Raw genomic sequence first — 26,173 nt, forward strand, 5'->3', positions numbered from 1 at the left:
CAACGATACCCCACCGTCTTGCGGACCCGGGGAGCATGCCACACGTGTCGCTGATGTGGCGGCTGTGCTTCCCAGGCTGGGGGAACCCTCCCATGCCCGTCCGCCTCCCCCACAATCCCCCACCCAGCAGTACGACATTGGGGGGTTTCTCTTGCTTCCACCCACGTCACACTCCCTCACAACTCGCCACCCCTCACCCACCCAGCAGCCCCTTCACCTCCCCGACCCCCCACCTTCCTTCCTTCCTTCCTTCCTCTCTCTCTCTGCCCTGCGCTCCACCACCGCTCCCCCCCAAACAGCCACCCAACCACTCATTTCTACCCCAAACTCTTCCCCCGCGCCCCCCACAACTCGCCCCCCTCACCCACCCAGCAGACCCTTCACCCCTCTCCTTCTCCCCCTACCCTATCTCTTTCCATTGCACCTTCCTCCCTCCCTCCCTCCCTCCCTCCCTCCCTCCCTCCCTCCCTCCCTTCCTCTCCCACCTTTCTGCCTCTTTCTCCTCATCTCGCTTGCTCTCTTCCTGTCTTTCTGCTTTCCTTCCTTTTTCCCTCCCTTCTCTCCATCCATCCACCCATCCCTTAATCACCTTTCTCGCTCCCATCCATTCATTTCTCTTCTGCCTCTCTCTCATTCTATCTCCCTTCTAACGCTTACTCTCCTGTCTCCCCTTCTCTCACACACACACTTTCTCTCTCTCTCTCTCCCTCTCCTTACTTTCTCTGTGCCTGCTTGCCTTCCTTACTTCCCTCCCTCCCGGGGGGGGCAGCCACGGGAGGGGGCCTCCCGCACCCTACCACTGCCAGCTAGCGCCCGCTGTATCTCTTATACAGCGGGCTTAATTTCTAGTTATAATATAATAAGATTGTTTTTCAAAGGCTGTATATATAGTGGGGGAAAGCATGGTTGCCACCATTTCAAAGATTCCCTGCTCCTCCTGGCTATATTATAATGAAAAAAAATTAATTGCGCAATCAACAGTATGCTAAAAAAAAAAAAGAGCCTGATTGGTCAGGGTGGGGGGGAGAAATGGGACGGGAGGGTAACAGGCAGAGTTAACATGTGACAGGGGAAAACTGCAAGTTTCAAGGGGGTGCAAAATGAGGATCTATCGAGGAGGCAAAATTGTTTGCAGAAAGTTTTGCATTGTTCGATTTTTAAGAACGCCAATGCAGGGTTTTGCTCTTGACGGAAATAGTATAGGAAATCTATCTTGCAGTCTCTGAGATATTACTGCATACATACTTTGTAATTGCTATGAATTACACCCCCCTTTGAAAAGAAAAACTGAAGTTAACTTTCTGCCTCCTACACAAATATGGTTTGGCAGGCCCCGCTGGCTTCAACACCACCAAACTGAAGAGCAAAAGAGCTGCTACAAGATTCTGACTGTGATATCCCCATCTGGCGGGAAAGGTGAGTGCTTCCCCCAGAAAACAGCAACTCTTAAAATAGAAGGATTAAAACCTCACAATATACTTCAAAGCAGAGTTTTTCATGTTCTTCAAAAGCACAGCTTGGCTTCAAAAGCTAGCTTCTAGCCATTTTGGCTACAAAGCGAGGCTGGAAACTGTGCATACCATAATTGGTGAACTATTAGCAGCTCCAGGAAGCAGATCGCGTATGTTTGTGTATGAACAAGAATTCTCAGTGGATCTTTAATTTCTTTATCATGATTGCTAGGTGGGAAATGCTGCATAATAGGCAATTATGAGTGAACTAGCAAGAAAGCCCATTGCAAGCAGGAATGCAATGGGCGCTAGGACCCAGGGGACACCGGGAGGTGCAGATCTCTCTCTCTCCCTCTCTCTCTCACTGTGTGTCTCTCAGTGTGCCTTGCAGCAGGAGGCATAGCAGGTAATCAGGGCTGGTTTGTAGGAGGTAAGCAGGGTTGGTGTGCAGTTTGGGGCAGCTCTTTCTCTCCCTCTGTCACAGCAGGGGCGGCTTTCTCTGTGTCAGCAGCTTGGGTTAGCACTCTCTGTGTCTCTCTCTGCCTCCCTTGCAGCAGAAGTGATAGGAGGGAATGAGAGCTTGTATTCGGTCTGTCTTTGGCACATCTGAGAGGAACGTGGCCATTGTCCAGGGAGGGAAGGCAGGAGCTGTAAGGGGCAGGGCCAATCAGGGTGCAGCCATGGTAGAGGAACCATGGATAAGGATGGTTTATTTGCATGATGTATGCAAGTCAAAGTGTTCAGGGTTTTTTGAGCACAGAGTTCACATTTTCTTGGTGTAGAGTTTCAGTATTTTTAGGGCAGGCTATACATAGACCTATTATAATGACAATGACCGCACATTAGGACAGCCCTTAGCATTTGTTCCTCTTCATTAGTGTTGTAAATAACACTTATATAACCAATGTGTGCAGTGAGTCTGTGTGTGGCTGCTGGCAACAGGAATCATACAACTTCTTTCGTTGCCTTACTCACACCAGGATTAGAAATGCAATGTGACTGTGTGTTCTATTCTCATCCAAGACAAAAAACAACAGTGTGATCTTCACTTTACTGTGTCTATTGGAATAATTTTATGCATAAAGTTAATCCCAGCAATCATTGCAAAAGGTTTTCCACAACCAGAAAAGTCTCTATGAGAACAGAACCCAAACTCCTAGGGCCATTTCGCACAGAGCTCAAAGTGGCTATTTGGTTGCTGTTTGTGAAATCGCTACTTTAACTAGCGAAATGTAACTAGCTGTGCCCGTAACGCACAGCTGCGGTTTTTGCGGAATTTAGCACTTTCACTTCTCGTCACTTTCGTAACCCACAGGCTTCCGGTCTCCGTCTTATCGCTACAAAGGAGGTCCCTTTTTAGCGCTTCTGGCCTCCCGTGCCCGTCAATCAAACTGCAGGGACACCTTTGACCTCCGCCCAGAAGCCGAAGTTGGTGGGGTCCCCCCTTTTTTTTAAAAAACCCCGAAAACCCCGTAGTAACGCTTCATCGTCAAATCATTGGCGCCCTCGGAACGGGTTTTATATTGTTTTCTATGAACCAAAGGTTGAAGCATTGATATGTTTGATTGGTTAATCCCCGCCCACAGTACACGCCCACAGATTACCTGCTTATATGCACCTAGGCAGACACGTGGTCGGCCTCACTCTTTTGTTTGCATAGCCTACTGGCCGCAGCACAGGTTAACGTTGCAATGGAGAGGATTATTTATCAATTGTTGGATCAAATGCTTGCGGTAGTCCAGCGTATCCATACCACCGTGTCGCAGAGGAGGACTGCTATCGAGGACTACCGACAACGTATGGCCAGAATGACGACCACCAGTAGAAGACGTTCTCTAAGGGCAACCATGGCGGCTAAGAAACGCTGGCAAGCTCTGGCAGAGGTCCGGTTCCCCAGACAGTTCTGGGTCGACGAAAGATCCTCTGACTGGTGGGAAAATTTTGTGTGGTCTCGCTGGGATGATGACCACTGGATTGCCAACTTCAGAATGTCGAGGGGAACATTTTTTGAACTCGTGGATGCTCTCTGTGGCCGCATGGAAAGGCAAGTGACTGTCATGCGGCGCCCTGTTCCAGTGGAAAAAAGGGTGGCAGCCGCCTTGTGGTACTTGGCCACCCCGCAGTACTTCAGGACAGTAGCCCAGCAATTCGGATTAGGAGTCACAATGGTTGGCGAGATCCTGCTGGAGTTCTGCCTCGCCATGGAGGCTGAATTGTACAGCAAAGTGGTGTGCCTCGGAGACCGGCTTGGAGCGGTGAGTGTCATTCTATCCCCTTTGCCCTTTAAATTTTTTTTCTAGTTTGACAGGTGAGCAACGAATACGCGATGCACCCCACGCTGACATGCCATGGTTTCTATTTTTTTCTTTCCCTTATTCCAGAGTATGGACGGGTTTGCCAGGCTTGGATTCCCGCATTGTTTTGCGGCCGTCGATGGAAGCCACATCCCTATCCGTGCACCCGGGGGAAGCATAAAGGAGTACGGGAACTGGAAGGACTTTTGTTCTGTTCTCCTGCAAGGAACTGTGGACTTCTCCGGATGGTTTATAGATTCCGAGGTGGGGTGGAGTGGGAGGAGGCATGATGCCCTTGTTTTCAGGGAATCGAACCTCAGGAAAACCATGGACGAAGGGGTCTTTGTTCCAGGAAACCCCACCGCCACCATTGAGGGCGTGCGTGTGCCGGCATTGGTGCTCGGGGATGGAGCCTACCCATTACGCCCCTGGCTCATGACTCCCTATAAGCGTCCAAGGACAGACGTGCAGAGCTACTACAACCTCAGTCACTCCCGGGCAAGGAATGTCGTGGAGCGTGCCTTTGGACGTTTGAAGTCTCGGTTCCGTTGCTTGATGTCACGACTCCATGTGCACATAGACAATGTCACTCCTTTGGTCATCGCATGTGTCATTTTGCACAACATCCGCGAGGACAAGGGACATAACATCCCCTTCCCTGTGGCTGAACCAGAACCTCTAGTCCTTGAGGATACACCAGACATCCCTGAAGCCAGGAAAAAAAGGATCTATGCGGAGGGGTGCAAGGTTCGGGACGCTATAGCCACTCACCTATACAGAAATAGGAGACGTGTTTGATCGTGTTTTCTACTCTGGTGTTAAATAAAGTTTTATGTTCTTTGTTTAACCTTGTCTTGTGCGGTTTGTCTTTTTAGCCAGCAAAAATTCTCTGGTCCAAAAGCACTTTGACAGACCTAAATGCTAACTCCGCGCTGAAATTGACAAACACAATACGGAAGCGCTGAACAGGGAAAGGTTGGGGAGGCGGGTAGCCAGGAAGTATTGGCGACCCCTGTCAAACAGGAGGATCAATCCAATTATGTTCCAAGGACTAATTTCATTGGTGGGCACCTTTGATACATTTAAAATTGGGGTGGCCGATCGGAGCAACGCAGATTCGTTGCCCAACCGTCATTCCAACGATGCCGAAGCCACGGAAGGGCTCCTTCTGGCAGCGCGCCGAGGCTGAGGCACTTTTGGAGCTGGTTCTCCAGTCCAAAAGCGTTGGCCGCCTTATGGCCAGCACCCACTGCCACACCAAGGGTGCTTACCTGGTGTTGGCAGCGAGGATGAAGGAGAGGGGCTACGTCCGGACCTGGGAGCAGGTCCGGACAAAATTCAAACGACTAAAGCTGGACTTCCTGAACAGCATAGAGCAGTGGGGGGGGGGGGTCCCACAGCCCAGTGGAAGAACGGTATTCCACGATCTGATGGTCCAGATCTGGGAGAAGGCTGGGAAGCCCCCCCCCTAGAGATGAGGCGACATATGGGTGAGTGCTGCCCTTGTTATGTCTCACCCTAAAGCATGCATTGAACGTCTAGATGCCTCTTTCCCCGACTGTTTCCGTTAGAATTGAGAAAGCATTAAGATGCTGTCAACTCCTGCTGACATGGCCAGCCAGTACTGTCAAACCACTTCTGCTATGCACTTTGGCTCTGATTGTGGTGTGGCCATCGGCTGTGTATAATGTTTTGTTTGCGTGCTTTTACTTATGAATTCTCTTTTACTTTGCCCAGCCACGCAATCTCCTGTCAAGCTCGCAGTGGCCAAAGCAGCTGAGCGTGAGGGAGAGGAGGAAGAGGGGCCTTCCACCTCATCACAGGCTGCAGGTGAGAGTTATAATTCTTAAAGGGAGACCCATGTGTGTGTACCCCCATGAAGCCATAAGGGAGCCTGCTGTGAAGCTTTTATTAGAAGTGTGATTGAATTAATTTTATTTTACTTCTATAGCAGAAACAATTGAGGCAAGGATGTGAAGCAAGGAGGCCAGGCTGGCATCCTTGGAGGGGCTCGTAGAGCAACAATGGAGGGACTGTGAGTACTGCACCTCTGCTTGGGTGTGGGTTGTGTCACTTCAGCCTATATATATGGCTTATCATTTGTTTTTAACACATTTGCAGGGCAGGGAGAAGTGGCAGAAGTTAGAGGCGAGCTGGAGAGGCAGAGGCAGCAGAGGGAGGAGGAAGAAGGTAGGTTATGTCCCCCACCGCCCAACTCTCCGCATACTTTGGCTGAGGGCACTAAAAATGTATCCATGTAAACTCCAGATTAAGAAATATCTGTGGCACTAATGTGTACCTGTTTTTCCTTCCCACACAGTGAAGAAGAAGGAGGACGAAGACCTGTTCCGCCGTAAAGTCAGGGGCACAGTGACCCGGTTGGGCAGAAGAATGAGGGAGATGGCAGAGGCCGGAGGGAAAGGGGCTGGTGAGGGGAGCAGTGGGACTTGAGTTTTGTTTTCTGTGTGTGTTTTGGGGTGGGGGGTGGTGGGGGGGTCCAAGTTACATCCCCTAATGGTTTTCCCCTGTTAAATATATACATTTGTTAAAAAAAGTTGGTTTTCCAGGGGGGTGGGGGTGCTGGTGGGGCTCCAAGTTACATTCCCTAATGTTTTTCCCCTGTTAAATATATACATTTGTTTAAAAAAGTTGGTTTTCCAGGGGGGTGGGGGGTGGGGGTGCTGGTGGGGCTCCAAGTTACATTCCCTAATGTTTTTCCCCTGTTAAAATGTTTTTGAAAATAAAATGTTATTGCAAATTTTCTGAAAAATACTCCAGTGTGACTCCTTACACTCGCACACCTTTCACCCCACACTCCAAAAACTCCTTGAACTGACACCCCTCCAACCTACAACCCACACAACAGATCCAGAATAAACACACTCACTAGAGAGGCCGCTTTCGGCCCTCCTAATTCCACAGTAGGGTACACAGAGACAGAGTCAAAAATATAAACTTTATTTTTCAAACAACAACAAACACAGATAAACTTACGAAGACAAACTGGCCCAAACTACGAGGGGGAGAACTTGTCCGCCGGTTTGATTATTCTCTTACCGAGGACAGTCCTCCTTCGTGTTTGTGTGGAGGCATTCTGAGACGGGGTTGGTGGGGTGGGTGCTGGAGGTGGTGGAGTTGGTGTGGGTTGGGGGGGGGGACGTGGACGGTTATTTGTGGAGGGTTGGCCGTCTCCATGACCGCGACCGCCCTCTCCATAAGTCTGCGAATTTGTCTAACCTCCTCCACGCTTTCACGTAGGGATTGGTTAGAGTCCCTGATGAGTGCCCTCAATTTTTTCCCCTCCTGGGCCTGGAGGGCGAGCATTGCCTGGTCTGCGGCTGCAGCACGCCGTGTCTCCTCCTGGCAGTGCTCCAGGAGGCTCTGTCCCACGCTCGTCAAGAGGGAGACGCGCCTGAGCCTGGCGCGTTCCCTCAGGAGTCTCTCCTCTGCCGGGAGCACGCCTCTAGGTGGTGGGCTGGCAGGACCCGGGGGTGGTTCCTCATCTTCCGAAAGAACCTCTGTTGGTAAAAATGAGAAACAGAACTGTTAGTACCATTGATACAACCAACACCGACCATGGTGCCCATGGTGGGCTTTTTTGTTTGCCTGTTTTAACAGCAAGACTCTGAACAATGGCCAGGGAGCACATGGTTAGTGGTTTGTGACATTGTCCTTCAGTTATGGTTAGAAGGGAACAGTTCATGCATGCTCACCCTCTTGAATATCTAGCCGCCTGCGTTGGGCAGGAGGTCCAGGCACCCCACGCTCTTCCTCCTCCTGCGTGCCGGGTATGAAATCTGAAAAAAAGAACAAAACATGATTTAGGACCAAATGGTGGCAAAGCAAGCTTCAAAACCTACACCAGCAACGTAGAGGGACTCTCTTCTTTCTCCTAGCATGGCTGCTGCCCCCTGCACAAACAGAAAAGCACAGAGCAGTTTACACAGCACACCCCCCCCATGATTGTCAAAAATACTTACCAAGGTTTGTAGATGCCCCCGAATCGCTCTCCACATCCTCTGCTGCTGGAGACTCGTGGGGCTCCGTCCCTGGCATCTGTGTCTCTGTGGACAACAGCAGACAATAGTGAAAAAGGAGCAAGCATACAACCTGAACCACATGGCATGCTCCCAAAGTAGTGGCTAAAGTACTGCAGAAGGCCTATGGCTGAGGCATGCTGCAAAACTTTTTGGGTTGTTGGTTAAACATTACCGTTTTAAAAAGCCACCATAGCAAGCAGTCCACAAACAGGCTAGCATATTATGCGTTGCAACGAACACACGGCATACAATAGTGAAAAAGGAGCAAGCATACAACCTGAACCACACAGCATGCTCCCAAAGTAGTGGCCAAAGCACTGCAGAAGGCCTATGGCTGAGGCATGCTGCAAAACTTTTGTGGTTGTTGGTTAAACACTACCGTTTTAAAAAGCCACCACAAGCAAGCAGTCTACAAACAGGCTAGCATATTAAGCGTTGCAACGAATACATGAGAAAACGATTCCTAACCGTCAGAAAACACATTTGAACAAAATCAAAAGTGCTTACCGGAGGCAAGGGGCGTCTGCGGCGACATGTCTTCTTGCTCCCCATGTGCGAGGGCAAGTAGGTCCAGCGTAACGAGGTCCTCACCGCGTTGCTGGACCTGGGGTGGAGGCCGGACGGTGGACAAGGTGCCCTCTCCGGGATCCTCCGCAGCGGGTGGCTCCTCCACTGGAGCAGCCGGCTTACGGACGACCTTCAGGCTCCTCCCGACGCGCTTTGGCCGGCCGTCTCCATCCCCCTCTCCGTACAGTGCCCGCTGCTGCTCGAAATATGGGCAGGTTACTTTTTTGTTGCCGGAACCCTTGTTGTGGTTCACGGCCCGCATGTACTCTGCCCGCATGGTCTTTGTTTTGGACCGGCATTCAAGGCCGGTCCTGCGGTGGCCCAGGGCACGCATCCTAATGGCCACTTGTTCAAACACCTCCCGATTCCTATGTGAGGATTGGAAGGCGTCCTGGATTTTCTCTTCTGCGAAAATCGCCATCAGGTCCCGTATCTCGTCGTCCCTCCATGTTGGTCCCCTGCCGGTTGCCTGGACGGACGACGACTGTGAACCGGATTCCATACTGCCTTCGCTAGTGGCTAAGCAAAATGGAGGTGCGAGGTGCAGGGTGCAACGGATCATATACCTTCCCGCACACAAAGACAAAAGGACTAGCCGGCTCCTGATTGGTGGTGGGCAGTCGGGGACACATTCATTGGCCACACGAGGTCACATGTCACGTTCAAAACTCCTCGGGCGGGAACAGGATCTGCCCCTACTGGCCAGATTGGCGCTCTTATTGTTTGACTTCTCGCATGCGCTGATGCGTTTACACGCGGGAAGAGCAGTACGGACATGCAGCAGGAGCCATTTTACTGAAATGTCCGCCATTACACAAACGCATGCCGGTGTCCGCCCAGAGCAAGTTCAGCAGTACTCGACAGTACCCCAACAATTTTCGCCAGCCAAAGCTTAAATCAACCAAACATGACTTTTGACTGGCGAAAATTCGTTGGCACGCTCAGGGGAAAGTTTTTTTAAATGAACGTGGAACGGCGACTCCGCTAGCCAGAGGTCTAGCCGCCGATGGAAGGGGTTGTCCGCACCCCAGCACAACCATGCACCCGGAACCACACAAACACCCACTACACATAAACCGCCCCTCATGATATAGCATCGCATCATATCTGTTGAACCCCTCAAGGCTGTACAGGACTGCGGTCGGCGAATGTTCGTTGCAACGCTCAGGGGAAAGTTTTTTAAAATGCTCCCTGCACGTTTACTCCGCTAGGTCAGGCCGATGATAGACGGGGTTTTAAGCTTTGGGGCATGTTTTGCGTGACGGTGTGTGCTACTGTGCTTTTGAAATACTATTGTGCTGTCCGGGCAAAATTCCCGAAAGTGGTCGTGCTGGAAAGCCAGGTGCCGTCCCGTTGCCTCGTTGATCTGTGCTCGGTCCGAGAAAAAAAATGGCGAACAGTTCGCCGGAAGTTTGGAGGAAAGGCTCAGGAGGAGGGACTTCGCAGAACCAGCAACAATGTTAACGCACAGGTCTTTAGCGCTAGTGTTGCAGATTGGTTGCAGGAGTGTATCGCTATCCGGAGGGTGAATCCACTTTTTGCGATTCCCCTAAAAGCGCTACAACGAAGCGCTTTTTGCTGATTGGTTTCAGGAGTGTTGCAGATTGTGTACGACGTCGTGCGTTATGGCAAATCAATAGCGTTACCAATTGGCAACCATTGTGCGATTTTGAAGCCGTGCAAAAAGCCCCCTAGAGCTCCCAAGTCAGCCTCGTTCAGCAACTTGGCCAAGAACAAGCAGTGTGACTTGACTCTCTGTGGGCCAGTCTTCATCATCCAATAATTAGGGATCAAGTTCAGCACAATAACGACAAACAAAAAAACTGTTCTGGAAGAAAGCTAAATCTATGTGAATGCATGAAGCTACCTTATACTGAGTCAGAGTGTCAATCCATTTTGTTCCCTGTGATCCTTTCTTATTGGCCTTAGACAGAGAAAGATAGCTTCCAGTCCCTGCTCCCCAAGGTTCTGCCACTGAAGATGCCCAATGAAGCATGTGAAGTATATTTTCTATTGCAGAGCCACAGACAAACTGAACCAGCTTTATACTGAATAATATCGTTAGTCCTTCAGGCCCTCTTTCCAGCACTTGCTTGCCTGAATTTGTTTAACTGGAGACTCAGGGACTGAATGTGGGGTTTCCTGCTCGCAGTACCTGCGGCTCCCTGCAGAGCCACAGTCCTTTTATAACCTCACCAGGAGTTAGAAGCCGGGCACTTCTGACGGGCAAAAGGTCAGTTCGGAGCTTGGAAGGGCATCGCTTTATGAAATGCTGCCTGCCTAGTGATGCAATAGCTAGATGCCTTTCCAGGTATAGCTCTAAAGGAGATTTGGCGCATAGCCTGACCTGACAGAGGAGCCCTTTGCCTGGTGCTTGCCATCTGTTAAGTCTAATATCAGATGGCAATGGTCAAAAGGTCCAAAGTCCCTTGCAAGATCTATTAAACTGCACCCTCTTTTATGGGTAGGATTTCAAATGCTATTGAAGGAATGTTAACTAGTTGATCAAGTTGCTAAAACTAAAGGTGCCGGGTGCTTGATGGATATTAGACTATTGACTTTCATGATATGTTAACTTTGATGTCAGGATCTCATGCACTACAGCTATACTTAATGATTTGCTATTAGAGGCTTTTTCCTTTGGAGAAGCATACAACATCTATTTGGATTTATTTGCTTTCTGTTCCATTTAGACGACATTTAGACGACAATTGGAGTGAACCACTGCTAAAAATCAGAGGCAATATCACATTTGCAAAGAGCTATTCAGAAACGTCATATTCCTTATTCACAGTATCCACTGTTGGTCAAGCTACTTAAGATGATTGCATCAACAACTGACTCACAATGCAAATTAAGCAGTATTTAGCCACTGTTGATGCACATTTACGATTTACTTGCTTTCTTGGATGGTGTATGCCCAAGGGTTATAATTGGCCAGATCATGCAGAACTTCAAAGCAGCTATGCTGGATTGTACTCACTGTCTTCTCTGCACCTGCAAAGGTGGTAACTCCAGCAGCTGACAGCATTCAGCAAGCTGATACATGTGCAAAACTTACTGGATCAAACTCAGAGGCAGGGTAGCTTGCTAGAGGCATGGGCCTTGGCTCAATATTAAATGCTCTGTGGTCCATGCCTTATGTCTCCAGTGGTTTCATCATCACAAACACAACCAGCACATCACAGCAGAATACACTATAATTGGCAGGGACAATGATTGTGGTGCAAAAGATTTTGCACTGTAGGGAAGGAGACATTCCATTCAGCGTCCATGGACAATGCCAGGTTGTTATGCAGTAGCTGATCGGAGCAGCTCAGGACCTCATGGCCACCAAGAACACTCTGGTACCTGGGCATATAGCAGGACATATGATTTACTTGTTTTTTTCTAGGACAGAGTGCATGATTTGGTAATAGGGGAATTTTCTACTCCGCCTTTGTCATGGACCAACCATTATCTGATAAAAGTTTAGCCCAGCAATCATACTGGGAACTTCTACAAGAGTCTGTCATGGGAGGCTGAGAGATTCAGGAAGTTTCTTGATGTGCCTTGGGAATTTTACAGTCAGCAAGTTTATTGGGCTCCTTTCTCAGCCTTGGTTGGTGCATGGAATGCTGAGATAACCTAAGCAATAGACTTGAATGCTCCCAATGGCCCACTCTTCTCCTGCAGAGGCCAGGATGGTTTACTGGAACTCTGGGGTGATGAAATAGTTGGGCAGATGCTTAGAGTGCAAGTGGAGGAAGACTCAAAGTAAATGTAACTAAATATGGGTAAAGCAAGGTCACTTCTCCACCACTGCCTCCAGCAAATCTTTTGCAGAGTCTTGTCTCAGGCCCCTGAGGAGATTGACCCTGTAAACATACTGACTTGTTCTGATACACATTTTGCAGATAAAATCACTTGCAGTTACTGCAATCTAGTTCCCATGATTGATTTAGCTAAATCTCAAGATGCTGTTGGAGCACTGCCTGGTCCTGGCTGCATGAATGAATTTCAGCTGGTGAGACCTGATGAAGTAGACAAGCTGTTTGGAAATGCACCACATCTAGACTCAGCTCTTGCTCTTCATAGCTTTTGGTGTAAAGCCAGGTTCATTTGGTTGGGTGGGTCAAGGAAGACAGAGATCCAGCAGCTTTGGAAAAGGCAATTGTGAAACCTCTCCTGCAGAAGGCACACCTGGACCCCAGTAACCCAAATATCTATTGCCTCGTGGCCAGCTTTCTATTTGAGGGCAAGATATTTGACTATCCATGTTCAGGAACTTCTGGGGGAGACAAATTAATTAGGCCCATTTTAATCAGGATTGAAGCCTGGGTTTGGCTGAGGCTGCCATAGCTGTGACTGCCCTAGCTATCTTTGCTTGGAAAGCAGCAGGGAGAGTGTGTCCCTCTTGATGGTCAGCCAGGGGCTTTAAATATCATCAACAATGATATCCTTCTGGAGAGGGTAGATGGGCATGGAATGAGAGACTGATGATCACCTCAATGACATGGATGCTGTAAGGTCTCACAGGAATCTATCTTGTCCTCCTTGCTATTTAACATCTACATGAAAGTGATGGTGGGGAGTATTAAGGGATTTGGAGCCAAGCATTACCAATACACAGATGACATCCCAGTTCGAGTACACCTTAATAGCTGGGTCAGGTGGGTTGTAGGAATTCTGAGCAATTAACAGGGCTGTTCACTTCAGAACCAAACCACTTGAATGCACACCTGTCAGTGGTGCACTGGGCTTTCTTGTGAACTAGCTTGTGTGTGGAAAATGCTGCCAATCCAAACAAATTGGCAGCCATTAATACTGCTAAAGATTACTTAGGCAGATACTGAATGGCAGGGTGTTTTAAAACAAAGACAGCATTTCTTTATGCCTCTTGTATATGATTTGTGACTGGTTGCATTGAAATGATTGCCCACGGAGCAGAGTGGAGATCGGGAGGGTGGGAACAGCATTCCATCAGGCATTGTGAGAATACATGTGCACAAAAAACTTGATTGCATGATACTGTACTGATGCCTGCCTATCTATAGAGGCTCAGATCTCTAAAGTAGCTCGGATGGTGTTTTTCCATCTGCGCCAAGCCCGGCTACTAGCACCCTATTTGTTTCTGGAACACCTGGCCACTGTGATCCATAAAACGGTCACTTCCAAAATAGACTTCTGCAACTCGCTCTACACGGGCCTACCCTTGTCCCTGGCCTGGAAATTGCAATTGGCTTGAATGCAGTGGCATGGGTCCTTACCAGGTCTTCCTGGAGGACTCATGTGCAGCCACTACTTAAACTTCACTAGTCACCAATTTGCTTCTGGATCAGGTTCAAGGTACTGGATTGACATTTCAGGCTTTATGCAGTTTGGGCCCTATTCACCTACGGGACCACCTACCTCCTTATGACCCCCACAGAGCACTCTGCTCTGTGGGTATGAATTTACTAAAGGTCCCAGGGGCTCGGGAGGTGTGCCTGGCCGCAACCAGGGCCTTTTGGGTACTGGCCCATACCTGATGGAACAAGCTGTGGGCCCTGTTGGGATTCTCTGAGTTCTGCAGGGCCTGAAAAATGGAGCTCTTACACCAGGCGTTCAGTTGAGGATGGGTGGGAGCCCTGGGGTATTTGATCAACCCCCCCCCCCAGCTCCCAGTACAGTGTTGGACTGTGCCAAGAGCCTGACTCTATCCTCCCAGCCCATATTCTATCTGGGCTGAGACTGATGCCTGGAGTATGGGAAATATTTTTTGTAAAAAATGTAGTACACCACCATCTTGGATGTTTAGGGGATTGTTTTAAGGGTATTGTTTAAGGCAGTGGTTCTCAATCTAGGGGTTGCGACCCCATTTGGAGTTCCTTGGCCCCTCCCCCAGGGTTGTTAGGTTGCCCGCCACCACAGGCAGCAGCAGTGGGCAGCAGTGGCATGCAGTGGAGGCGGATGGAAGTGGCGGAGCCATGGCAATGGCTGCATCCACACCGCCTCAGTTGTTGGGCACATGCACATGCATGCGCACACACACCCACGCACACCACCTGCACACATTGCCACCACAGCTGCCACTGAGTTGAGGTCGCCGAGCAGGTAAGGTTGAGAACCGCTGGTTTAAGGGATATTTTATTGGATTTTCTTTGTATTTGTATTTTTGATCTTATTTTTCTGTGAACTGCCGCAAGCCAGTTTGCTGGGAATGGTGGTATATAAATTCAATCATGAATGAATGAATGAATGAATGAATGAATGAATGAATGAATGAATGAATGAATGAAGGACGAAATTGCTGTACAGACATGAACAATCTGACCAATAGACTATGAGTCTATCTTTTAAAAAAGGCTTACTGTTTGCAGCTGATGAACAGAGCCATGAATGAAATGGCCAGGTATTTGCGCACCCCTAGCACTAACCAGTAGCTGGAAAATGTGATCCATCCAGACTTATTTCTTGGTCAGTGTCACCTGAGCCACAGGTAAGAATAAATCAATTACAGCTTCCTGTTTCCTCTTCTCCACCCTTGAGGTTAGCTCTGAGGTTCACTAGCATTAGATAGATCTGGATCAGCTAGGCTTCTCCTTAAGAAAGTGGATACTTCCTACTTCAGTGTTCTACTGGAGCATGGGGAAGCAGGGATTACAATGAGCTGTGAGAGGACTGGACAGACTATAGAATTACTGGCATTTTTGCCTTTTGTTGTTCCCTGTAATTTCTTTTTTGAACTAGAATGATATTTCTGTCAACTGTATACAAGCAAAATTGTGGCATTTATACTGCAAATACAGAGAATGAGTCAGAGCATCATAAGTAAGGGAAATCATTTACACTTACTGTATTTTGGGAATCTTAAGACTTCAACGACCTAAACACATACACATAGTGGAGTACTAAATGAAATATGAATATATAAAATATAAATGCAAATACATGTCACAGTGAACACCCTTTATTTAATTACTTCATTTGTAGCCCATCTTTCTACCATAAAAACAATTCAGTCAGATACCACAAGGTAACCAGCAACAATAATATAGGATCCAGGGTTACAGTAATTAGGAAATCATGCAAGCTGAAAAGTGTTGTGCGGCATCCTATAAACCAGCCTTTTTCAACCTTTTGACCACAAAGAAAACCCTGAAATAATTTCTCAGGCTTTGAGGAGTGGGGGAAGTGATGTCAACTGGCCATACCTCCCTGCCACAACCCACCAGAAATGACATCACCCATGTTAACAGGCAGGCTTCAGAAGGACTGGAGGGGCAGGAGTCAGTTTAAGATGGGAGTAGACATGTAGGCTCCACCCCCATGGATGTACACAAATCACAAGAGAACACACTCATGATTGGGGGGGGAGAGGGGAGTAATGGAAGTGGCCTAGTTTGTGGCTGAATCTATTAAGGCAGGAACAGAAAGGCTACATACCCCCTATGCCACTGCCATGGAACCCCTGGGAGTCCGTGAACACCAGGGCTGAATCTGCACTTACTTTGTTTATTCCGTTGTGGATCCTGCTGAATCCAGATCAATTTGAACTTGGGTCTTCTTCTATTCCCCCCTCCGCATTGAAACAGAAAAGTGTTCTGCACATGGTTAGGGAAGCTCAGAAGGGGGGGGGAAGCCAAGCGTAGAAGGAGCCTCTTTCTTTTCTTGAAGGGGGGGGGAGAGGACCGGAGACAGCAGAGGAGGGAGAAAAAAAACCAAGAGGCAAATCTCTACCGAGAGAAGTTAGGACTTCTGGAGCTTCTGCCAAGAAAAGTTAGGGCTTCCCCTTTAAAGCAAGCTTGCAGCCTAGGAATGAAGAAGCCTTTGAACTGAAGCCTTGGCCAATCAGGGCTTTTTTTACAATGGCGGCTTGGAACCATCAGAGAGCTGCATGCTTTCTCATGCCGATTTAAAATTTAAAGCGGCCAAAATGAAAATGGAAATTACATTCAGTGGAGACGACAGGAACTGAATCGACCTGGGATTGGAATAAAAGCTCCGTGCAGATTCAGACCTAGTTGAATCCTTGCTATAAACAATGCAGAAAGTAGATGCCCTGATATGTGGGCTTCTGTGGGGAATGATTCTCTCCCTGGTGATATAACATTCACATGCATCCCCCTCGCCCAGCTGATCCAGAGCTTCAGGCTGTGGGTCATCAACATGCTGATGACACCCAGCTATATTTGTTGATGAGCAGCCATCTGTCCACCCTCCCCCACAAAACATTTGACTAGGTTTTTGGAGGCAATGGCAGACTGGCTCAAGCAGAGCTGACTGAAATTAAATCCAGCTAAAATGAAGGTCCACTGGCTGGGCTGTCATGCCCCAGATGGGTTGCTCCTGGCTTGTGATGGAGTCCAATTAACAACTGTCAAGAGCCTGGCTGTGACACTGGATCCCTCACTATGGAGGCTCTGGTCACAAATGTTGTCCACCAGGCTTTTTACTATCTTCCCCAGGTGCAGCAACTAGTGCCCTTTCTGTCTAGTGCCCTAGCTCCTGTGATGCATGCAATGGTCACCTCCTGACTGGATTACTGAAACTGACTGGATTACTTATGTGGAGGGCATAAGGCGGCAAGTGCTCCCGCAAGTAGGTAGGGCCTGAACCACGTATAGCCTTAAAGGTCAAAACCAGTACGTTGAACCTGATCTGGAAACAAATTGGCAGCCTATGTCTCAGCAGCAGTTGGATATGGGCCTTTCAAGATGACTTAGTGAGGACCTGCGCAGACACCTTTTGCACCAATTGCAATTTCCAGGTCAGAGACAAGGGCAGGCCTGCATATAGCAAGTTACAGTAGTCTAACCTGGAATTGACCATTGCATGCATTACAGTGGTCAAGTGTTCCGAGGACAGGTAGGGCGCTGGTAGCTGCTCTGGGTGCAGGTGAAAAACACTGTCTGGGGTACTTTTGCAACCTGAGCTTCCATGGAAAGGGAGGCATCCAAGGTCACACCAAATTCCTAGCTTGGAGCCCAGATGTCAGTTGTATCCTGTCTAGGCATAGGAGACGCGCTTCCTGATCCTGATCCTTCCCCTTCCGACCTAGCCAAAGGACCTCTGTTCTGGAGGGGTTGAGTTTCAGGCAACTCTTCCTGATCCAACCAGCCACTGTTTCCAAATAACTGGTGAATGACTCTGGGGGGATGTCTGGTCAGCTGTCCATCAGGAGATAGAGCTGGGTGTCATCTGCATACTGGTGACACCCAAGCCCATAACTCCATGCCTACTGGGCAAGAGGGCACATATAGATGTTAAACAATGTAGGGGAGAGCACTGCACCCTGTGGCATGCCACAGGGCATGGAAGTGGAAAATTCTGGCTCACTTTGAAGTTTGAGGTGTTCCTGAACTGAACTTCCAAGTCCAACCAAACCAGAAGCCCCTAAACATACATGCTGGACCATTTTGCTTCTTCCTGCTTATAAGTATGTGTGTGGGGGGGGGGGGGAGTGAAAAGGACTGCTGAGGTGGCTGCCAGCCATTTCAAAGCCTCACAGCATCCTTAAAATGGCTAAATAACAGCTAAGAGGGAGACAGCAGGTGATAACACAGAAGAAGAACCTTTTATATCATGTTCACAGGATTTAAGTAGAGCATTATTACAGAGAATGTAATATTCAAAGAAGAATCATTTTGGGCTTAGGCCTCTCTAATAAGATAATAAAACCTTATTGTGTATAAATACTGACTGTCATGTCTGGATAATTGGTTGGTTATCAGTTGTTTAAAGAAAAGGTCTATGAGCTCATTATAATTGATGTACTACCTTTAAACTTGGTGCCATTTTCAGCAGGCTCTTTTTGTTTCCCTAAAATGGCTGCCAGCCATTTAAAACCTCTGTTTCACTTCCCTCTATTCAGAAGGGGGAGCAGTAAAATGGAAGTTTTAAATGGTCCAACCTCCCAAATTCCAAACCCAACTGGATAAAAGCTCTGAGGAATGCTCAGGAATGGCACCTCCCTGAACCAAAGGGGGACCATATTCGTGGGGAATTCAGGGTTGTGAGCCAGTTTCGTGCCCATCCCTGTAATCCCAGCCAACATCATCTCCATCAAGATTCAGTTTTTCCCTACTCATAACCATTTAATCGCAAACTTCTGGCAATGAATTAGGCTCTCTAGTATATAATTGGATATTTGGGATAAAGAAATACAGAGGGGGGAAGTGTCATCAGCAAAAGTACAAATTATTTCTCTCACAGGCTCAAACATACTATGGATAATAATGAGTCCTGTGGAATCCCACAGGTTGAGTCCCACACTGATGACAACTGGTAAAAACTTAGAGCTCTGAGTTGTCCATAAGAAATAATTTAAACTAGTCTACTTCCCTGAATTTCTGTTTCACCCTCTGAATGCCTCAATAAGATGGCACCACTAACAGTGTCAAGGGCTTTGATAAATTCAGTAAGAGCAACAAGGAGAATATAGTCCTTGTCTACATTCAAATGGAGATGTCAACCAGTGTTGTCTTCATCCCATAGCATGGTCTGAAATGAGACTGAAAGGGATATAGAGCCAATTAAACATCCAAGAAGACCCACTGGAGTTGTTTTTCAACTCAGAAAGCATGTCATGGGTCAGCCAGGTCTTAATGATGGTGAAAACTTCCCTGTGTAGCCAGCTCAGTCAGCAAAAGACAACTAGCAGGAAAATGAGGTGCAGGCATGCTGGGACTTACAGTAAAGAGCTGGTGCAGAATCATCTCTACCCTCCAACTCTAATCCAGCAGGTGAAAATCAGCTGGCCATTCCTAGTCCTCCAAGGTCACCTGCACCTTTAGAACACTGCAAGAGAAGGCTGATAATGGAGTTATAAACTAGGCAGCAAAGTGTATGCCTCCTGGCTTGATGCCAACTACTTCCCAATAGTGAAGATGAGTCTTTGCAGGACTGTGTATGAAAAGCTGGAGTGAACCTAGTCTCACTGCCTTGATTGATCTCTAGCAGCCTGATCTTGGACCAGACAACACTGCCTTGACTGATTTCTGGAAACCCGACTGGAATGACACCAGACTTTTGAAACCTCCCCTCCCCTTGTTATCCTTGGAGAATGGAAAATATGCTATAAATTGACACCCGAAGCCAGTGTGTAAACTGAAGATCAGGCTCCCAACACTGAATCAATGGAACTGCTGTTGGGGATTCCAAAATCCTCCAGGGCACCCTAGAAGGCAGTCAGATTTATATATCTCTGTATACAGACCATTCTGGGCATTGGTGCGAGGGTTCCCATTTGCCTGCTTGTGCCAAGAGATCTCCTGCTTCTGGACATTGCACTGCTAAGCAATGGGAAGAAACTGGCCAGTTGATGTGGGTGACATTATTGCCATCCCCATGTGATGATGCAACTTCCAATGTTATCAGAAGGGACACTTGCTGACCATAAGATTAGTTAGAGGTTTAACATGATGACTGTGATATTGTATTCTGTTTGTTCTAGACATGATGACTGTGCAGCTGCACAGAGCCTCCTAGGTCTTGAATAAAGGTTTTTTCTACTGAGTAGAAACAGTTCTGAAGCTTGTTAAAAACAAAATACCCCCCCACACACACACACACACACACTCCAACCATTTGCTTGGTTCTTTCAAGCTTGCCCAACTTTCAAGCTTGCCCTTTCAAGCTTAGGAATGCTTGCCCAACTCTGATATCTTTCTGTCTCCCACTTGTTTATCGACCCAGCTTTCTTTATGGTGCTTCTTGAGGAAGAGAGGAAAGAAAAAGCCCCTGTCTTGAAAAGCTTATAGGGTTGAGAACTTATGGGACAGGGTGGGGGAAGAGTGCCCCATAAAAGGAAGTGGATGGAACAGCCATGTCTGGCTTGTGTTGTTTTATCCCCAGCTTGCACTGGATTTCATTAAGCTGCATGCTTATCCAGTAATGCGATCTAAGGAAACGCGCACTGTTGCTTTTAAAACTTGAACAGGGAGGGAGCACTAGAGGGGATATAATTTTGAAATTAAACGTTCATTTCTCCAGAGTCTCTTACTGCCTGACTCCCAATGCCTTAATTAAGTAATCGTCTTATTCATGTGCATGGTAGGGTGTCTATTGCTACTCATCACGTTACCCCACAATGTTTGTCCCTTGTCCATGCATTTTAGAATAATGCACTCGAAGGGAAAGAAACATAGGGCATTCCTGTAAAACAAACAAACAAACTGAAACAGCTATACGTTTATTAAGATTGCCATGAAATAGAGGAATTGTTTATTTGGAATCATTGTTTGTTTTTTGAATGTATATACCACTTTCTACCCTTCTCATTCCAACCCCATTCACCATTCCAACTATTTAAGATGGCCTGACCTTCTTTGTCCTTTTACCAAGGGCAACAGCTTCAGTGATGAATGGGCTAGTGAGAAAGTGTCCCATCTATTGGGGCCACTGCTATGGGTGCAGTTGAGGGGAGGGGGGTTGGGAGCCAGGGCTGTTTTTAAAACTTGACTGGGCCCTACACGCCAAACTGTTAATGAGAAAACGTAAGGAGTACTTTCCTCTTGTAAAAACAGAAGAAGACCCTATATGGCTGGATCATTACCTGAGTCAGGGATGCCCAAACTGTGGCTCTCGAGTTGTCCATGAACTAGAATCATAGAATCATAGAGTTGGAAGGCGCCATACAGGCCATCTAGTCCAACCCCCTGCTCAACGCAGGATCAGCCCAAAGCATCCTAAAGCATCCAAGAAAAGTGTGTATCCAACCTTTGCTTGAAGACTGCCAGTGAGGGGGAGCTCACCACCTCCTTAGGCAGCCTATTCCACTGCTGGACTACTCTGACTGTGAAAATTTTATTCCTGATATCTAGCCTATATCGTTGTAGTTTAAACCCATTACTGCGTGTCCTCTCCTCTGCAGCCAACGGAAACAGCATCCTGCTCTCCTCCAAGTGACAACCTTTCCAATACTTAAAGAGGGCTATCATGTCCCCTCTGAAGCTCCTTTTCTCCAGGCTGAACATTCCCAAGTCCCTCAACCTATCTTCATAGGGCTTGGTCCCTTGGCCCCAGATCATCCTTGTTGGTCTCCTCTGTACCCTTTCAATTTTATCTACATCCTTCTTGAAGTGAGGCCTCCAGAACTGCACACAGTACTCCAGGTGTGGTCTGACCAGTGCCGTATACAATGGGACTATGACATCTTGTGATTTTGATGTGATGCCCCTGTTGATACAGCACAAAATGGCATTTGCCTTTTTTACCACTGCATTGTTGGAACCACAACAATGAGAACACACAGGTCTTTTTCGCTAGTGTTGCAGATTGTTCGTAAGAGTGTAGCGCTTTTCAAAGTGTGAATCCACTTTTCCCGATTTCCTTAGAAGCGGTACAACGAAGTGTTGCAGGAGTGTTGCAGATTGTGTGCGACGTCTTGCGGAACTGCAAATTAGTAGCGTTTACAATATGAAAGCCTTCTGCTACATAGTGTTACCTAGAAGCATATCCCCCATCTAGTAGGCATGCTTTTCATTTTTCTGACCCAGATGCAGAACTTTAAACTTATCTTTATTAAATTGCATCTTGTTCTCATTTGCCCATTTTTCCATTGTGTTCAGATCTCGTTGAACTCTGTCTCTATCTTCTGGAGTATTTGCCAGTCCTCCCAATTTGGTGTCATCTGCAAACTTGATGAGTAGTCCCTCCACCCCCTCATCTAGATCATTAATAAATATGTTAAAAAGTACCGGGCCGAGCACCGAGCCCTGAGGTACCCCGCTACTCACCTCCCTCCAGTCTGATGAAACACCATTGACAACAACTCTTTGAGTGCGGTTCTCTAACCAATTCCCTATCCACCTAACTATCTGAAAATCCAGATTGCAGTCCTTCAATTTATCCATCAGAGCATCATGGGGAACCTTATCAAAACTACAATTACCATGACCCCTTGCCAGCACGTGCTGGCAGGGCCTCATGCTAGTTGTGGTCCATGGGCATCCGAAGAGCCACAGTTTGCCACCCCTGATATAGAGGGACACCACGGAATGCAATAATATCCTATTTTCCCAATCTAAGTCTAGTTCCTAGAGTCTTGGGAAGTGGAGCTTGTAGGGATATTGTTTCCAATAGAAAAGCCTTTAAATAAGGATTTTACTTCTGTCACACAATTGTCCTGTTACTGATGATATGACTACCAAGCCCTCACTGCAACCTGGCCACCAAAAGCTGCACTTTACTGTCTCCAAGGGAATGAAAAGCAACTGTTTACCTGTATAGGGGGAAAATAGAGATGCAGGGAAATCTTGTTTCCCCTCGAGCTATTAAGATTTGGGTGTGCACCTATCAGCACAGCTTCAGCTCTTCATTTGCTTTGCTGTCCTTTTTTCAGTCACTCTGCAGAGTGACTGAAATTTGAACTAATGGGATGGAAAGCCTAGGATAGACTTTATTATGTAGCTACTTTTTTAGATGTCCTGGCTGACCGATTTGTGCAAGGCAGTATGCAAGGAACAAAACAATATAACTACACATAAAATAAACATCCAATTTTACAATATTACAAGAATAAGAAAATAGCTAAATATTGGAATTAAATGCCTTCTTTCCACAGGTCACTAAAAGTAATCTGAACCCATGGGAAAAAAACGGTTTTGTATTTAGGCAGAAGAGGAAGAAAGTCCATATCCTGAGATGACAGTCTCTTGACACCCTGAAGATTAGCAAATTTTATTGTGGCATGGATTTTGTGAAACACAGCCCATGTGCCCAATGCTACAGACTTTTATAAGCTGACTTCAGCAGATTCTCTGGAGGGACTGTGTTGAAAATTTTAAAATAAATATAAACAGCAGAGATCAAATTTCCAAGATTTTTATGTATTACACACTTATCCAAGAGATATCTGGTGGCATGTATCCTACCACTCCATTTAGCAGCATTTAAGTCTTCCTCTGAGAGTCTGGAAGAGCCATTAATGTCTGAGGAGGACTCCATGGCCACCAGTGGGAGCCTTTGCTGAGAAGGTCTGTATGTCCTTGGCTTAGGACCTTCAGGACCCCTTTCTCAGCAGATTGCAAGGAACATCGGTGGGCATACAAGAGAAGTTGGCTCTTCAACTCTATAGGGCCTAAAGCTACAAATCTAAATACACTTTCCTGGGAGCTAGACCCACGGGACAAGATGGAATTTACTTTTGAGGAAAGCTGTCCAAATTATTCACCAAGTCAGTTATGTAGCTACTAAATAAGGTTCCCTCAAGTTGACTGAACATTTCATTATGTGACACTTCCCACCGGGAAAAAAATTGCTGCAAGATATTTGCTTTCTTTTAAATAGTGATATCCGTTTGAGGTTGCCAGCTCTAGGTTGGGTGTATAGGGTGGGGAGGGTATGCTTTGGGGCAAGGAAAGACCCTTGGTGGTGTACAATTCTATAGAGTCCACCATCCAAAGCAGCCATTTTCTCTATGGGAACTGATCTCTGTAGTCTGGGATTTAGTTGTAATTTCAGAAGCTCTCCATACCCCAGCTGGAGGTTGGCATCATTAGGTCCAACTTTGACATAGCTGGCACTTTCTATGGATATAAGATTCTACTACATAATAACATCTTTGAAGAAGTAATAGTAGAAGAAGAATTGATTCTTATATGCCGCTTTTCCCTACCCAAAGGAGTCTCAAAGCGGCTTACAGTCGCCTTCCCATTCCTCTCCCCACAACAGACACCCTGTGGGGTGGGTGAGGCTGAGAGAGCCCTGATATCACTGCTTGGTCAGAACAGCTTTATCAGTGCTGTGGCGAGCCCAAGGTCACCCAGCTGATTGCATGTGGGGGAGCAGGGAATCAAACCCAGCTTGCCGGATTAGAAGTCAGCACTCTTGATCACTACACCAAGCTGGCTTGATTCTGAAGTAGTAGTACTTCCCAATCATCTTTAAACCGAGTGGGAGGAATAAAAGAGTAAGGGCAAGTGGGGAGGAGTTAGGGCGGCCCCTGTCTGGGATAAAAACTTGGGGGGCCCAATCAGGAGCCGCAAAGCGGCTCCTGATCGGCCCCCCCCAGTGTCCATTGGCCACTTGCCCGAGCCTCGCTTGCCCTGGTTGGAGAGTCACCGGACAGACAGAAGACGCTGCCTGCCCAGTGAGTCCTCCAGCCGCCCTCCTCCCACTAGGGAAAGGAGCAGGGATGCCGCGCCGAAGATGCGGCATCCCTGCTCCTTTCCTGCCCCGGGACCCTTCCTCACAAGGCTTCTGCTGGGCCGAGGCGCTCCCATGTTGTTGCGAAGGAGTGCCTGGGCCCAGCAGAAGCCTCGCCCGCCCTACGCTGCCGTTTCCAGGCTTCTGCCGGGCCCAGCCGCTTCCTTGCAGCCGCGAGGGTGCGCCTGGCCCCGGAACAAGCCACCAACCTTCTTAGGCTTCTGCAGGGCCCCGGATTCCCCTGGGCCCAGCAGACGTCCACCCAACACACACACACACACACACACACACACACTGCTATTCCCCTTGCCCAACCCACCTCACCTCTCCCTTTTACCCACACAAACACATGCACACACACACAGTGCCATCTCCCTCCCACTTCCCCCCTTCACATATACCCCTCTCCCATCCCATTCTATCTACCTCCCTGCCTGCCTTCTTCCCTTCCTTCCTTCTTCCCTTCCTCCCTTTCTCCATCTCCTTCTTCTCTCTCTCTGTCTCTCCCTCTCACTTACTTCCTCTCTTAATTCCTTGATCCCTTCCTGTTCTTCTCCCTTCTATCCATCCCTGCAAAATCCTCTTCCCCTCCTTTCTCCCTCCCACTCCTCCTCCCCTCTTCTACCTTCCTTCGCGACATTCTTCCTCCCCACGCACTAGCGCCCGCTGTATTTCCCTTCACAGCAGGCTTTATTTCTAGTACTGGAATAAAGTTAGCACGATAAAGCAGTTTTGCCAAAGGATAGCATGACTGAGCAATATCTGAAGTGGTTTCACACAAGTAACATCAATCTTCAAGGAAAGAGCTCATCAAAGTGCTATTGTATTTCAAAGCAAGCACTTTAGCTTTAGTATTATTACACATTGTGTTCATTGACAAATAGATGCAATGGTTATGCCCCTGATGACTGATACAAAATGTTTATGCCTCCAGAAAAGGCTCAGAAATGCCTGAACATGTTCTTTATTGGGGGTCGGGACCAGAAAAGGCTCTTTCAAGTCTGTTCAAGCATTTTGGAGTCAAAACAACTTTTTAGAAGAAGCGAGTGGCTAGTTCGTTAGAAATATGAATGCATATATGCTGTCTCAGATTCCTGCCCTCCATATGCCCAACTTTCTTGTGCTGGCCAAAATGTAGGCAGAATGGCCTACATGCATAGGTGGAAGTATGCTAGGAAATTTCTTCCTATGTATGAAGTGGTCATTGTGCATAAACTACATTACGCAGGTTCCAGCAAAGATATGGAAAGAAGACTGGGCACAGGGAGGGAGGGAGGGAGGGACGGAGAGAGGCCAGCATCATAATCCACATACCCCTATGCCTGAACAGGTCTCTCAAAAATCAATGAACGTGTGTTCAGCCGTCTGGATCCATTTCCTGTAAATGTCACATGTGAATTAGAAATAACACAGAAAGTGAAAGTGCAAGCCAGCACAAATAACTTCTGAACTACCATTTCATGCCTAAACTTTCTGTTTTATTTCTTTCCCGCTTTTCCAGCACTCTATTAACTCTTTCAGTGCCATTGGGCAGCCCAAGTTTCAATCACAGCCCCCATTTCCCTTCCCCTTGGCTGGACAGCTTTGTCAGCGGTGTGCACAGAATTGTTCAGAGAAAGGAGATGTTCAGCCTGAGAAATCTTTCAAGACAAAAGGGAGGAGAGAAGGACTCGTGAGTATGTTTGGCCAACACATTAAGTGGCTTATTATT

The 26,173-nt window shown here is 47.6% G+C and overlaps 1 protein-coding gene and 2 long non-coding RNA genes across 8 annotated transcripts in view; 2 read left to right on the forward strand and 1 right to left on the reverse strand.

The window, feature by feature from the left end:
- Positions 1-26,173, reverse strand: part of SYNPO (synaptopodin) — a 151,554-nt gene that overhangs the window by 123,366 nt on the left and 2,015 nt on the right. The window lies entirely within an intron of this gene.
- Positions 5,495-6,203, forward strand: LOC143831184 (uncharacterized). Its single transcript, XR_013228761.1, has 4 exons — positions 5,495-5,575; positions 5,697-5,780; positions 5,867-5,935; positions 6,066-6,203. It is a non-coding gene; the product is annotated as an uncharacterized LOC143831184 (long non-coding RNA).
- The window catches only part of LOC143832328 (uncharacterized), a 105,029-nt gene continuing 104,742 nt past the window's right edge, over positions 25,887-26,173 (forward strand). Inside the window, exon 1 of the long non-coding RNA XR_013229202.1 lies at positions 25,887-26,138. This is a non-coding gene — a long non-coding RNA (uncharacterized LOC143832328). The remainder of the gene's footprint in view (positions 26,139-26,173) is intronic.

Source organism: Paroedura picta, chromosome 3 (genome assembly GCF_049243985.1).
Source record: "Paroedura picta isolate Pp20150507F chromosome 3, Ppicta_v3.0, whole genome shotgun sequence".
Lineage (NCBI taxonomy): Eukaryota > Metazoa > Chordata > Lepidosauria > Squamata > Gekkonidae > Paroedura > Paroedura picta.